This window comes from Arachis ipaensis, chromosome B08 (genome assembly GCF_000816755.2).
Source record: "Arachis ipaensis cultivar K30076 chromosome B08, Araip1.1, whole genome shotgun sequence".
NCBI classification, from domain to species: domain Eukaryota; kingdom Viridiplantae; phylum Streptophyta; class Magnoliopsida; order Fabales; family Fabaceae; genus Arachis; species Arachis ipaensis.
Window position 1 is genome coordinate 67,217,211 of NC_029792.2, and position 16,560 is coordinate 67,233,770.

At 38.1% G+C, this 16,560-nt stretch overlaps 2 long non-coding RNA genes across 2 annotated transcripts; both read right to left on the minus strand.

Moving 5' to 3' along the window:
* On the minus strand, positions 387–3,018 carry LOC110265920. Its single transcript, XR_002352561.1, has 5 exons — positions 2,915–3,018; positions 2,624–2,824; positions 2,137–2,379; positions 854–920; positions 387–711 (listed from the first exon to the last, which is right to left on the minus strand). It is a non-coding gene; the product is annotated as an uncharacterized LOC110265920 (long non-coding RNA).
* Positions 3,411–4,226, minus strand: LOC110265921. The gene is made up of 2 exons (XR_002352562.1): positions 3,742–4,226; positions 3,411–3,595 (listed from the first exon to the last, which is right to left on the minus strand). It is a non-coding gene; the product is annotated as an uncharacterized LOC110265921 (long non-coding RNA).

A 16,560-nucleotide genomic window follows, 5' to 3' on the forward strand; every position in this document is an offset into this window, starting at 1 on the left:
TTGCCACGCTTTTAACTCTCGCCACGCTTAAAAGCGTGGCCATATGTATTAACCTATCGGCACGCTTTAAAAGCGTACCGAAAAGTGAAAGATATCGCTACGCTTTTGAAGCGTGCCAACAGTAAAAGATATGGTGTCGCTTTTGAAGCGTGCCAATAGTCAAAGAATCATAGACCTATTGCCACGCTTTTAAAGCGTGGCTATATCCCTATCAAATTAAAAAAAAAATCTGATATGCTTTTACAGTACTCTAATGTACTCCAAAAATAATTAAAAAGATTAATAAAAATCTGTTAATATCATTTAAAAAAAATTAATTAATGAAAATTAGTATTACATTAATAAAATTCAAATCAAATTAGCTATATCAATCTCTTATAACCAAAGTAGTTATAAAATACATTGGGATAAAAATATCAATACATATAAAACTTATTAAAAGTCATTAACTTATTCTATCTCTTTGTCATTTTTTGTGTAGAAATAAAGAAATTAAGAAATAAATATCAATAATCCAAACATAATATTGTTGAGTTTCTCGGTTTATAGGCAAAAAGTCATGATGCTGAATCTTGTAGCTCACAGCATTGTGCTTTAGAGAAAGTAGATGGCCCTCTGGGAAGAACTTCTATCATTTTTGTAGCACTTGAGGATTTTATATTCTTCATGCATGACTATCAATGCAGTTTCTTTACTTCCCATTCTTCTTACCTGCAATAAGTTTAAAAGAAATGCCATGAAAACACACTCAACCATTTTATCTTCAATAATGATTTCAACAATTCTAAGCACAATTACACAAAACATACTGCAGTTTTGTATTGTAACGATCAGCTTGAAAATGCTGTTATACCTTCACAACTATGCAGGAGCAACCAGTTACCTTCCTAGCTTTTTCCTTCCGAATCAATCTTGCACAACTGCAAGGAGGGCGAAAAAGATTTATTTAAAGGAAACCGAAGTTTGAGAGGATATGAATTGCACGGCAGAACAAAGTTTCAAATTCAAAGACTTATCCTAGCCTATTCTCCAAGAGTCTTTGCACTTGGAACTGTCAGCAAACTAACATTATGCTCATCAGGAGCTGCTGGCTCAGTAGCCACAACAGTTTTCAGATATGAAATCTATGAAAAAAGTGACATTTTTTATGAATCTATGAGAAAATTGAATAAATAAGACATGAGATAAATAAAATGGAACACACCCAGACATCCTTGTTGATAGAAAAAAAGATCAATCTCTTCTTCACTGTACAGGAAAACAAAAAAAAAATAATATACCGAAAAATCAGATATTGTGCTATGAAGCTTTACAGCAAATATTTTCGTAATTTCCGCAGAATAAACATTGACAGTACAAACATATGATAGTACCAGCTACTCATTCAGGACTTGACAAGAAAATCTGAGTCAGCAGAACACACACTCCTAATAACTCATCATGTGACAAAATAAAACACAGGTTTCCATTACAATTTTCCAAGAAAATATGTATGTGCATCATTGAATTTTCTGACATTTTGCAAAAATGTAACCATTTTGTGACAATTTCCAGCATGTATACACAGGTATGGCACCTTGGAGCCATAACTTAGCTTTATAGAATGCATGCATCAATTATGGAAATCGATAGAATTAACACCTAGTATTTCTCCAACAACCAAATTAATCCATAGAATTAAGAGCTATATAGTTATATATACTACAAACAAGCCAATGACAACTGTTTCTCAATCAAATAAGAATTACTAAGATTAAATTTAATCACAAAATAATAGTGTTAGTCACATATTGAGACAATTATAATTCGGTATTAATAGTCTCTAATGAACAATTCAATTACTACGCATGAATCAAGAACAAACAGAGAAAGACACACCAAAAAAAAAAAGAAACATACATACAGTGTAGTATGTATACCCCATATACATGCTTTTCATAAAAAGAGGTTCGCTTTTTACAAATGAAATCAATGAGAAAAAGTTAAGAGAAAACCAATGCTACTACTTTTTCTTCAATTCCATAGTGGAACCTTTAATTAATTTGGACCCTGTTGTATGCACATATGCTTCTACTATCATGCATATTTCTATATATACTAACAAATATTACACCAAACTAAATATATAAAATCTACCTGCAAGACATCTTATTGTGGAGAAGAAGACAACATAGTAGAAAGAAGCTCAATGCTGTTTCTAGCAACATCAAAAGCTTCCTTAGTTTGTTCAGGTGTAAAACTCTGCACAGGAATATCATCATGCTGAGTCTGGTGTGGAAGATCAAGTTCAGCCTCAGACACCAAACGCAGAGGAGTGAAAATAGGTGCCAAGCTCCCGTTGTCACGGCCAGGGAATCGAATACCCCTTGATTTCAGACTCTGAACCACAAAATGGAAACAAGCAATCAACAATAACACTAACAATAACCCACACTAGCAAATTCAACAGCTAGAGCTAGTAACTAACCCAATCAATTTAGCCTACGTAAAAGAACTTTGTATACCTATATATACACACAGAAAAAGAACTCAAAAAAACTAACCAAATTTCACAGAAATAAAAAAGAGGAGGCAGTGGAAAATAGAGACTAGAGATAAGCAAATGCAAGCAAATTAAGAAGACCTCTTTCTCATTGAACATTGGAATCTAGATGAGAACCACAGGGAAATTGGAGCTTCCAAGTTCAAGATCATCCTGGATGGGTTCATACTTGTAACGCTACTCTGGTTTCTTCCAGAAGAGCTTGACCAAGATGATGACGATTCCCATGTACAGTTTCTCCAGATGCAGCTGCTCCCTTCTTCCTTGGTGCAGCTTCAGTACCTAGTTAAACAGAAACAAGATCGCATTAACGAAATGATGATTGATGGAAAATACAACTACTGAAGATCTGAAAATAGATCGTGGAGGTACCTTCTCTGAAGCCGCTCTTGAATCGGCAAGGAACGTGACGGAGGTACCTCATCCTGCCAGTGCCGGTGGTCTTTCTACGGATGGCCTTCACGCTCCAGTTATCTGTAATAAAAAACACAGACTATCAACTACAGTCAACAAGTCTCACATTGAAGGAAACATCATTTCAGGTTCTGTGATTAACCATGATTGAACAACTAATCATAGACATCCCAATATATATATAATTTCATTACAATTTACAAAGTACAAACCATACACCATAGTAATTTTCCATACAATGAAGCCTCAATTTTCCACCAAAAACACCAAACGAAAGAAATCTCAATTTCACCAAAAACACCACACACAATGAACACCAGAAACCCTTCAATTTTCCACGTCACATGAATTTCACCAATTGAAACCACAAACACAAATTACTAAAAAGCAGCATTCATCAGAGATACACACATTCAAATAATAATAGCAAGAAGAAGTGAGATTAAGATGAAGAAAAGAATACCTAACAATATTCCTGTGCTGCATTTCCTTGAGGAGAGAAATCTCGCGAATTGCAGTGCTAGGAACGCCTTCATCCTCCTGCTCAAGGCGAATCTTCTTCAGAGTGATGGTCTCATTGGTAACGCGGTCGTGAGCCTTGTAAACGACGCCGTAGGTTCCTTCCCCAATCTTCTCAACCTTCTCGTACGGTAATGAATGAAGCAAGCAAAAAGCGATGAATCAGAATATGAGGAAAAAGAGAGAATCGGTGAATGAAGTGAGGATTAAAACTAAATGTGTAGAATCAGGAATCATGAATGAAAATGGAAGAAATTAGGGTTTACATTCATCTTGCGTGCAGTGGGGGAACCGCAGGCAGAGCAGCGACTCTTCTGGAGGTGAAAGCTACGGTGGCCGCACCTCACACAGAGGGTGTGAGTCTTGTTCAATTGACTCGTGGTAGTTCCTCTTCTTCTCCGAAGCTTCGATTGCGGAATCGGCGGAGGGCTTCTCCTCTAAGGTTTTCCTCTTCCTCTTCTCCTCGCCGATGGAGGTTCCGAATCTGACGACGGTGCGTGGACGGAGCAGCGCCGATTCCTGGGTGCGTAGACGGAGCAGCGTTGATGGTGCGAGAGACCGTTGAGAAACAACTAGGGTGCGACAGAAAGAGGGCTGGGTGTGAGGGTTAGATGAAGGCGAGCTGGGTAGTGCGACGGTCATCGCAATCGCCAGTGATGAACAGCCGCTGGGTGCGACGGCTTCTAGCTAGGGTTAAAGGAGATTTGGAAATAAAAGTGAAGTGTATGTATGAGGGCTGTTATCACTTCTGCTAGGTTTAAAGTGAACTTAAAAAAATGTTAAGTGTGGAAAAAAAAAGGTGGTAAATTAAAATTTTGGAGGACCTCTATTGGTACGTTTTTGCAGGGTGCCTAAATAAATATGAAAATTAAATTTTGGGGGATAAAACTTTATCGGCACGCTTTTATAGGGTGCCAAAATAAACATAGCATATGGGCACGCTTTAAAAAGGTGACTATTGAAAGACAAACTAGCCTCGCTTTTTAAGCGTGCCGGTTTCTCTCTATGGCCACGCTTTTCAAGCGTGGCAAAAAAAACGTAGCCAAATTTCAAGTAAGTGGCCACCCTCAAAAAATGTGCCGATTTCCTTCTATGGCCACGCTTTTTAAGCGTGCCAAAAAAAGCGTGGCCAAATCACAAATCAGTGGCCACCCTCGTAAAAGCATGGCCATTAACCACTTTTGGGCACGCTTTAAAAGCGTGGCAAGAAAAAAGGGTGCCGACAGGCCTTTTTTCTTGTAGTGAATGAGATGTAATCTAAGCTTATCAAATGCAAAAACTATAGCAAGAAGTTCCTTCTCTGTGGTGGTGTAGTTCCTTTGAGTCTCATTAAGAACCTTGCTAGCATAATAGATGACATGCACTAGCTTGTCTCTCCTTTGTCCTAGAACATCACCAATAACAAAATATGATGCATTATACATCAGTTCAAAAGATAGATCCCAGCTAGGTAGTGCTATAATAGGTGCAGAGGAGAGCCTACATTTTAGCTCATCAAAGGCTTTCATGCATTCTCTATCAAAGATAAAAGGTACATTAGAGACAAGCAAGTTATTTAAACGTTTGGAAATCTTTGAAAAATCTCTGATGAACCTTCTATAAAACCCATCCAACCCCAAGAAACTTCTAATTGCTTTGACATTGCAAGGTGGGGGTAATTTCTCAATCACTTCCACCTTGGCCTTGTCCACCTTTATGTCTTTCTTAGAGATTTTGTGGCCAAGGACCACCCCTTCGGTGACCATAAAATGACACTTTTCCCAGTTCAAAACTAGGTTAGTCTCTTGGCATCTCTTTATCACCAAAGCAAGATGGTGTAAGCACTTAGAAAATAAATCACCAAACATAGAAAAATCATCCATAAACACTTCAATAAACCTTTCAATCATGTCTGAGAATATAGATAGCATACACCTTTGGAATGTGGCAGTGCATTGCATAATTCAAAGGGCATTCTCTTATATGCAAAGACACCAGAAGGACAAGTAAAGGAAGTCTTTTCCTGGTCTTTAGGGTCTACTACAATCTGATTGTAGCCTGAGTATCCATCCAGGAAATAGTAGTATTCATGTCCAACTAGCCTTTCCAACATTTGATCCATGAAGGGCAGAGGAAAATGATCCTTCCTTGTGGCTTCGTTGAGCTTCCTATAATCTATGCACGTGCACCATCCAGACACTGTTCTTGGTGGTATCAATTCATTTCTTTCATTTGGCACAACTGTGATTCCTCCCTTCTTAGGGACTACTTGCACTGGGCTCACCCAAGGGCTGTCCGAGATTGGGTAGATCACCCCTGCTTGCCACAACTTCAGAACTTCTTTTTGAACCACTTCATTCATTGTTGGATTTAATCTTCTTTGTGGTTGTCTTGAGGGCTTGGAACCTTCCTCAAGAAGGATTTTATGCATGCACATTGAAGGACTAATCCCCTTTAAATCTGAAAGTGTCCATCCTATGGCATCCTTATGTTGTCTCAGCACATTGATAAGCTCCTCTTCTTGTTCCTCACTCAAGCTTGAATTAATAATGACTGGGTATGTGTTGTTGTCACCCGAGTAGGCATACTTCAAGCTTGGAGGTAGGGTCTTCAACTCCAACTTTGGTGCTTCTACTTCCTTTTTGCTTGTCTTGTCTAGCATGATTGAGCCTTCTATGATTTCTTGTGGTAATTCACCACCTGATGCTTGTTGATCTTGCTCCATTACTTTTTCACATTGCTCCTCTTCTAGGACTCCTTGAACTAGCTTCTCTATTGTGTCCACCATCATGAATTCACTGATAGACTCCTTTCGGTAGCTCATTGTTTTGAAAACATTGAATACCATCTTCTCTTCATGCAATCTCAGTACTAGCTCTCCCTTTTGTACATCAATTATGGCCCCGGCTGTATCTAAGAATGGTCTTCCTAGTATGATTGATGTATTCGAGTCTTCCTCCAATTCAAGCACAACAAAGTCTGCTGGGAATATGAATTCTCCTACTTTCACCAACAAGTCTTCCGCCACCACATGAGAAAATTTGAATGTTCTGTCAGCTAATTGAAGAGCCATTCTTGTTGGTTTGGCCTCTTCAATTCTCATTCTTTTCATCATGGCCAAGGACATAAGATTGATGCTAGCTCCCAGATCACACAAGGCCTTCTCAATGCTTATATCCCTTATGATGCAGGGGATTTGGAAGCTCCCATGATCTTTCATCTTTTGGAAAAGCTTCTTTTGTATGATGGCATTGCATTTCCCTGTAAGCACTTCATCCTTCTCCTCTGGAAAACAATACTGGCATGCCATGCCCAGTGATGGGTGAAAATTAGATTTCCACACAAACTCACCGGCAAGTGTACGGGGTCGCAGCAAGTAGTAATAACTCACAAGAGTGAGGTCGATCCCACAGGGATTGATGGATCAAGCAACTTTAGTGAGTGGTCAGTTTAGTCAAGCGGACAGTGGTGAATGAAACGAAATTGAAGCAGTAGAAAGTAAATTACAAAGAATGTAAATGGACAGAAGGTAAATTGGCAGAAGCTTAAAGAGTAAGAAATATAAATTGCAACAAATATAAAGGAAATTGGGTGCTGGGAAATTAAATGAAATAGAAAATCAGAACTAAGAACAATTAACAGAAAGGAAAAAAATTCACTAGAACATAGCTCTCAGAACAATTGCAGAGAATGTAAATTACAGGAAAATTAAATCAGACTGATGAACATGAAAGAAATGTAAAATTTGCAGAAGAGGAAATTGTAGCAGAGGATTGCAAAAATATAAACTGAATTCAATATAACTGAAATGTAGAAAATGCAGAAAAGAAAAATGTATCAAAGAGAGTCTTCTATTCTAATCCTACTCCTACTCCTACTGCTGCCTAGCAGCCTAACTGAGCTCTCTCTACTGAAATGAAATTGATGCCTTTATATAGGCTCTACAAAATGAAATTGAAATTAAAATTAAAAACAAATAACAATTTAAATGAAATTCCTAATCTAACTATCTCTTGTGCCTTTGAGTGATGTCAATTAGGCTTCGCTTGCTTTGGGGCTTCAATGGGCTTTGAATCAGATTAATTGTGTCAAAATTGCACTTTCAGGAGAATGTTCCGTTCCAAAAATGAGTGCAATGTTCATTAACCATTCGTGTGCTCCTCTCGTTCCACATTTCCTTAACTAGCGCTCGCTTAATGAGTGCTATGTTGCATTATTGAGCGCTGCCCAAAAGCTAAAATCCTTGCCTCTAATTTGACATGCCTGAAAATGCTGCTTTAGTGAGTGTAGCGCTCACTTTGGAAATGAGGATTCCATATGTGCTGCTGAGTGTTTTTTTTTTGTTTTTGGGCTTTAAAGATGCCTATCACTTGTTCTTCAATTTCATTCCAAGTATAGATTGTTATATATCGTTGGAAAGCTCTGAATGTCAGCTTTCCAATGCAATTGAAAGCGTATCAATTGGACATCTGTAGCTCATGTTATGGTCCTTTGAAGAAGGCATGGTCGTGCTGCCATCGCCAAGCTAACTTAGTGAATGCCAGGTTAACTTAGTGAGCGCTCGGACAGCAAAAAGCTTGCTTCCAAGCTGATAATTCACGAAAACACTCAATTAGTGAGCGTGGCGCTCACTTGGCAAATGAGCGCTGATTTTCACGCTTCCTTGATTTAGTCATGGGCCACGCTTTTAAAAGTGTGGCCTAAGGCTCCAAAGTGTGTCTGATCTCTAAAATGTGCCCCAAAATTCTTCTTTTCTTCTTTTTAGCTCATTTTGTGCTTTTTTTGCTTCTTTTTCTTCTTATTTCCTACAAAGTTTATAAAATCAAATGATCAAAGAAATATACCATTTAAGCACAAAAGCATACAATATTTAAGCACTAATCATCAATTTCTTGTATGAGAAAGCATAGAAAAACATGACATGATGACATGTCATCACAACACTAAACTTAAACCTTGCTTGTCCCCAAGCAAGAAAAGAATCATGCAGTAAATTCTGACAAACTAAGGTGAGAAGAATAGCAATTTAATGTTCATGGTTGGCTAGTATTCTATGCATGCTTCATTCACAAAAGAAGTGTAAATGATTAATGCTTCTATCTAGCTCATTTTATGAAATTTTTTCCTTATATTTCTTCCTTGAAACCAGCTTTTGATTTTCTTTTTAGCTTCTCCTTTTGGGTGCTTTGCCCTATGAGTTGATAACAAAGCTACGATTCTAAATGCTTTGTTTTCAAGTATTACCACTTGATACATAAACACGACAATCATTTAATTAGAGGACTTCATTAAGCTCATTTGTTTCTTTTCTTGACTCTCTAATCATTGATGCTCAGAGCCTTGAGTTTTGAGGGAGTGCTTTTGCACTTGAGCCTAGCCTTGACTCTAAGTATTTTGTTTTCAAGCTTTTTGCCTGATACATAAACACCACAAGTACTTGACAATTGAATTGTCATTGGTACTCAGAGCCTTCAGCTTTCTCATTCTTTCCCTTTTTCTTTTCTTGCCTTAATTGCTTTTGCTTCTTCAAGGTTTTCATGATTTCAAAAATTTCATAAAATGTCCTAGATGAAAACTTCAATTAAATAAAATCTAATGCAATTGAGCAACAGTTAATCATACTAGCCTTCCAATACTTGTATGCACATGCTAAGTTCTTCTTTAATTTCTTGTTTGTTTATGATCATGATACTTTATTACTTTTAAACTCACAGAATTCAAGTTGGTAGTCATGATGTCACAGCAAAATGTTACAAATCAAAATTCAAGCTTATGCTTATTCATACCACACATGCATACATGGAAGATAAAGACAATCATGCTCTTTTAAGTAGAGGAAAAAGAACTTTACCATCTTGTAGTTCACCTTTACTATTGTTGTCATTTTTCTCCTATTTTCCGCTTCCCATACTAACTTAGAGTGTTTGCTCATCCTCAAGCAACAATTAGAACAATGGTGATGGGGTCTAGAATGGACCATGAGTGTCTTATACCATAAAATGTTAGCAGTACATGTGTTTAAGCAAGCAAGATGAATAATAACAATGAAGGCACAGAGAAACAGAGATATTGTGATTGCAAAAATAAGAGGGTGTGCATGATACATTGCATAAGGAATGAGTGGCACACCAAACTTAGTGACACTTTCACTTGGAATTGATGCAAGTATCCAGTAAAGATCGGAAGCAAATTTTTGTTGCATAGCAACACCAAACTTAGTATGCAATCCTATGTCAATTTATTTGAACTAAAACAAAGGCAACTATTATATGTTAAATACAATTACCAAGGGAAGAATTTGTCATTAATAAGGATTTCTTGGTAAGGTATTTAACAAAAACAGTTAGGGAGCAAAATAAAAGACAATATTAAAAAAAAGAAATGACTAAAATAAAGAGGAAAATAAAACAGTCAAACCAAAAGAAAGACAAAACTGCAGAGGCATTATGATTATGCAGACAAGTGGTGTTGCTGAATAAATTGCATAGAAAATAAGTGGCACACCAAACTTAGAATCCTAGTGTGACACTTTCATTTTTGATTTGATGCAATCATCTAGGAAGATTGAAAACAAATTGTTGCAGGGAACACCAAACTTAGAATGTAATCATATACCAATTTATTGAAATTTAAACAAAACAGACAGAGAAAATAAACAAAGCAAAGGAATGAAATGTTACCTAAGGTTGGGTTACCTCCCAACAAGCGCTCTTTTAGTGTCATTAGCTTGACATGTTGTTCTTCACTTTCTTCCTCTTCTTCCAGTTTGTTAAGAGGAATGACCTCAAGGGGGGAGAAGATTCAGCTATTGCCCCCTGTCTTGGTCTCTCCTCAGCAAGCTTCCTTTTGTTAATGGCTTGATTGAGCTTGCTTGTTGGATCAGGGGTAGGATTGGTGCTCTTGTTAGTTGCCTTCACTTCTTGGATATCAATACTTGGTGGTTGTGTGATGGTTGGAGCATTATCTTCATCAAAAGCCTTTTGAATTGGTGGTTCAATGAGCCCTTCTTCTATGCAACTTTCTGCTTCACATGAGTTTGGATTTCCTTGATTGTCTTCCTCACTTGTACTCAACATCTGATTTAACAGCACTTCTATAGAAGAGGTTTCTTGATTTTCCCAAGCTTTGTTCATCTCTTCTTTATATTTTTCAATCACAGATTCAAGTGTTGAGGGTTGTGAGTTTTCATGTTCTATTGTCATCTCAAGTGGCTTCTGTAGATATGTATTTTCAGGTTCAAATGCCTCTACCTCCTTATTCTTCATTGAAATTTTGCTTGACACAGGTGGCTCTTCTTCTTGCTCTTCCACTTCCTCCTTCACATCCACCAATTGGTCTTCATCTTCCTTGCTCAGCAGTTCTGAGTGTTTCCTTATTTTCTCCAAATGCTCATCCATCCTTTGAAGAAGGATTTATTGTTCTCTCCAGAATTGTTCTTGCTTTTTAAATAATTCTCTGGACTTTTGAAGGGACTCCTCAGCTACTAGCTCAAAAGATGAAGGTTAAGAGAAATTTTCTGGATATGGATGTATTGTGGTGAGGTTGTTTTGAGTGTTATGGAATGAATCTTGTGAGTTGTGGAATGAATTTTGTGAATGTTGAAATGAGTCTTCTATGTAGTGAAATGAATCTTGTGGTTGGTTAGATGAGTTGTATGGATCTTGAGGGAGGCTTTGTGTTGAAGCAAAATCAAGTGATGAAAAATTTTCAAGTGGAAAACTAGGAGGTGAGGTTGGACAATTTAGCATAAATGAAGTGAAAGTTTGCTCAAGTGATGATGGCTCTTGATTAATGGAGTATGACACATTGGGTGCTCTCTGATTTTGATTCTCCCAAGCACAACTTGAGTGATTGTTGAATTCATCACAGTGTGGATTATCTTGTGGCATAGAAGAATAATCTTCCATGTATGTACTGACAGCATAATCAAGTGATAATGTCTTTGAATGATTATAATGTGAATCACTGCAATTCCCTTCCCAGCCATTATTTATGTCAGTGTCATAACAGTATGAGTTACTTTGTGGTTCTGGAAAATATTTCATTTCACTTGATTGTTCATACTCCCTCATTTTTTGTTGATATTCCCAGTCACCATGAGGATAATGACCTAAATCATCTTGTGGTAGTGGGCAATATTTTTTATGATCTAATTGATCAAGTTGTGGTTCTGGAGCATATCTCCATTGGTTGGGTTGCTCAGAATATGTAATTTCTTGGTGATATTTCCATCCACCATTAGGATAATGACTTGAATCATTTTGTGGTGGTGAGCAATATCCCATATGATTCTCTTGCTCATCTTGTGGCTCTCAAGCATATCTCCATTGATTGGAGTGCTCAAAATTTGTAATTTCTTGGTGATATTCCCAGCCACCATTAGAAATTGGTGATGGTGGGTAATATCCCATAAAATTTGTTTGATCACAAGATGAGTTGAACTCCATTTGAATTTTGTAAAACACATCACCAATGAAAATTGAAAGTCATGACACAGAGAAGAATTTCTTAGTGAGGCAATAACTCAAACACCTTGTTATCCGCTTAAAATAGAGAATTAAAAGAACAAAAACAAAGAAAATGCTTAATCTAGACCTCTTACCCACTTAATAATTGTCGATCTATATCAATCCCCGGCAACGGCGACAAAAACTTGATGGGTGAAAATTAGGTTTCCACACAAACTTACCGGCAAGTGTACCAGGTCGCATCAAGTAGTAATAACTCACAAGAGTGAGTTCGATCCCACAGGGATTGATGGATCATGCAAATTTAGTGAGTGGTCAGTTTAGTCAAGCGAACAATGGTGAATGAAATGAAATTGAAGCAGCAGAAAGTAAATTGCAGAGAATGTAAATGGACAGAAGGTAAATTGGCAGAAGCTTAAAGAGCAAAAAACGTAAATTGCAGCAAATGTAAAGGGAATTGGGTTCTGGGAAATTAAATGAAATAGTAAATTAGAACTCAGAACAATTAACAGAAAGGAAAAAAATTCACTAGATCATAGCTCTCAGAACAATTGCAGAGAATGTAAATTGCAGGAAAATTAAATCAGACTGATGAACATGAAAGAAATGTAAAATTTGCAGAAAAGGAAATTGTAGCAGAGGATTGCAGAAATATAAAATGAATTCAATATAACTAAAATTTAGAAATTGCAGAAAAGAAAAATGTATCAAAGAGAGTCTTTTATTCTAATCCTACTCCTACTCCTACTGCTGCCTAGCAGCCTAACCGAGCTCTCTCTACTTAAATGAAATTGATGCCTTTATATAGGCTTTACAAAATGAAAATGAAATTGAAATTGAAAACAAATAACAATTCAAATAAACTTCCTAATCTAACTATCTCTTGTGCCTTTGAGTGATGTCAATTGGGCTCTGCTTGCTTTGGGGCTTCAATGGGCTTTGAATCAGATTAATTGTGCCAAAATTGCACTTCCAGGAGAACGCTCCATTCCAAAAATGAGCGCAACATTCATTAACCATTTGTGTGCTCCTCTCGTGCCACATTTCCTTAACTAGCGCTTGCTTAATGAGCGCTACGTTGCATTATTGAGCGTTGCCCAGTAGCTAAAATCCTTGCCTCCAATTTGACATGCACGAAAATGCTGCTTTAGTGACCGTAGCGCTCACTTTGGAAATGAGCATTCCATATGTGCTGTTGAGTGTTTTTTTAAGGGCTTTAAAGATGCCTATCACTTGTGCTTTAATTTCATGCCAAATATATATTGTTATATATCGTTGGAAAGCTCTGAATGTCAGCTTTCCAACGCAACTAGAAGCGCATCAATTGGACATCCCTAGCTCAAGTTATGATCGTTTGAATAAGGCATGGTCGTGTTGTCAGCGCCAAGTTAACTTAGTGAGCGCCAAGTTAACTTAGTGAGCGCTCGGACAGCAAAAAGCTTCCTTCCAAGCTAAGAATTCACGAAAAAGCTCAATTAGTGAGCATGGAGCTCACTTGGCAAATGAGCGCTGATTGTCACGCTTCTTTGATTTAGTCATGGGCCACGCTTTTAAAAGCGTGGCCTAAGGCTCCAAAGTGTGTCTGATCTCTAAAATGTGCCACAAAATTCTTCTTTTCTTCTTTTTAGTACATTTTGTGCTTTTTTTGCTTCTTTTTCTTGTTATTTCCTACAAAGTTTATAAAATCAAAAGATCAAGGAAATATACCATTTAAGCACAAAAGCATGCAATATTTAAACACTAATCATTAATTTCTTGTATAAAAAAGCATAGAAAAACATGACATGATGATACATCATCACCCTGCAGTTGGCGTGCAACGCCCTTGATGGGGACTTCATCCTTCTTCTCTAGAAAATAATACTGGCGTGCCACGCCCAGTAGTTGGCGTGCCACGCCCTTGATGGTATGACTAAGTCCCTCTAGCGTGCCACGCCTAGTGTTCAAGTGGCACGCCCATGGTTATTTTGCCTTGGCGTGCCACGCCTAATGTCCCAGGTGGCATGCCAAGTCTTCTTCTTCCTTGTGAGCTTGTGTTGGCATGCCACGCCTTCGAGCTCAAGTGGCATGCCCAATATTGGTATTTGAATACTTCAAGCCTGGCGTGCCACGTCTTGAACTTAAGTTGCACGGCCCAGGCACGAGCAAGGTTGGCGTGCTATGCCGTCGAACCTAAGTGGCACGCCCAGTGTTGAACCTTCGGCTTCCTTCTCTGGACCAATGAACTGGCGTGCCACGCCTTTGATCTCAGGTGGCATGCCCAGTATTTATAATGGAGCTGGCGTGCCACGTCCCCTTGTGGTTTTCAAAAAGTGCTCTCTGGAAAGTATAGTTGGCTTGCGATGCCTGGCCCTGGTGTGACATGCCCATAGCAAAGCTCCAATGTTGCCTTTCTGGAAATTATAGTTGGCATGCCACGCTTGGCCCTAGCATGCCATGCCTGGCCCTAGCGTGCCATGCCTATAGTATAGCTCCATGGACATGTCAACTGGCGTGCCACGCCTTCAATCTCAAGTGGCACGCCCATTGTATTTCTTTCACTTTGCTTCTCTGGAATTGTCAACTAGCGTGCCATGCCCCTTTTCTGGCATGCCACGCCTGTTGAATTTGCTGGTGTTTGTACTAAGTGGCACCCCCCAACACACACGGCTAGCACACTTTTCTTGTTTTCTTCTTCTTTTGTTGCTCCTTTCACCTGGATTTCAAACAAAACTCATTCAAAGTAATGTACCATAATATTCATCATTTAACTCATGAAATTGTATTTATTGAATGAGATTACACTCTTTTTATGGTCCTTTTAGATAGAAGAAAGAGGTATATGATGCAAGTCATCAGTTCTCCACCACTCCCTTGGGTATTATAAGGGATGTATCGGCCAGTTGTAGTGACATTCTAGTGGGTTTGGCCTCCTCTATTGACAGCTTCTTCATTATAGAAAGTGGCATCAAATTGATTCTTGATTCCAAGTCATATAATGCTTTGTCAATTGGTATGTTCCCAATGGTGCATGGTATAAAAAAACTTCTTGGATCCTTGAGTTTGGGTGGCAACCCTTTCTGGATTACCGCACTGCACTTCTGGGTGAGAATCACAGTTTTCTTCTCTTTCCATCAACTTTTCTAGGTTATGAGTTTCTTGAGAAACTTTGCATAAAGTGACATTTGTTCTAAAGCTTCACCTAGTGGAATGTTGATCTCCAATTTCCTGAAAATCTCAAGAAACTTAGGGAATTGTTGATCCTTTATCTCCTTGTGCAGTCTCTAAGGGTAAGGTAGTGGTGGAACATAGGGCTTCACTTCCTCTTTCTTCTCTTGTGACTGTGACTCTGAGACTTGCTTGCCTTTTCTTGAAGCTTGTGGTTCCTTGAGAGTCTCAGGAAACTTTGCATAGAGTGACATTTGTTCTAAGGCTTCAGCTAGTAGAATGTTGATCTACAATTTCCTGAAAATCTCAAAAAACTTAGGGAATTGTTGATCCTTTATCTCCTTGTGCAGTCTCTGAGGGTAAGGTGATTACCGGAATTCACACCCCATTCAAAATTTGTGAATTAGTCCTTTTGGCAAGCGCACCAAAATTATCGTCAAGTAATAACCCACGGTGGAGTGGGATCGTATCCACAGAGATTGGCAAATTCGAGCAGTTTTAATCAATTGATGAATTAGTTAAGCGGATCAATAGGATTGTAGAGTGCAAAATTGTAAATGACATAAATGTAAATGACTAGAATATAAAGAAAAGCAATAAAGTGCAGAAATATAAATGGCAGAAAGTAAAGGGCAGAATCATAAATGACTTGAATGTAAATGGGAATGGAGAATTGCTGAATGTAAAAATAAGCAGTAAAGAAATGGATAGATAGGAATGGGGAAATTCATTGAGATTGGGAGATGTTGTCTCTTTAGATTGAATTTAGCTTATATCTTCTTCAATCATGCAACTCATTGACCTCTTGGCAATCATGATTGATTGAGCCCCAATCCCTTGGTGACTCAATCTCTCAGATCTTGATCAATAGCCAATTTCTTGGTCTAATTGCTCATGAAGAGAGATATGCTTGGTCCCTGATTATACCACACACCATTATAGGTCCAAGTAGAGGGAGGATTATATGTCACATATCCAAACACCAAAATCCAAATTCTACTCTAGTGCGAGAAGGGATTTCAAGCATGATTTCATGTTTCCTTTCCCAAGGTTCCCATGAAACCCAATTGCATTCAATCTCTTTTCAAAGATAATTGAATACTAAGCATTAAGAAAGAAATTCCTTCTAGCAAATTAAAGAGAAGATGAAGAGAAGAAGGAATTCACTATCATCAATCCATCAAGTACAACAGAGCTCCCTCTCTCAATGAGAGGGAAGTTAGCTACTCATAGCTCAAAAAGTACTCAAGAGTGAAGTGTAAAAGTGGATCTAAAACTGACTGCTTAACCCCCTCTTCAGTACTCCTTGGGGGTATTTATACTACTCCTAGAAAAATAAAAGAATTACAAAAGTGAAAAAGGAAAATTACATTTTGGAGGGAAAAGAAAACACTCAAAAAGCATGACTTCTTAGCTGGCGTGTGGCTGGCGCTTCTCTGGCGTGTCACGTGCCCTTCATTTCCAGATTGGCGTGCCACGCCTACTCCTTCA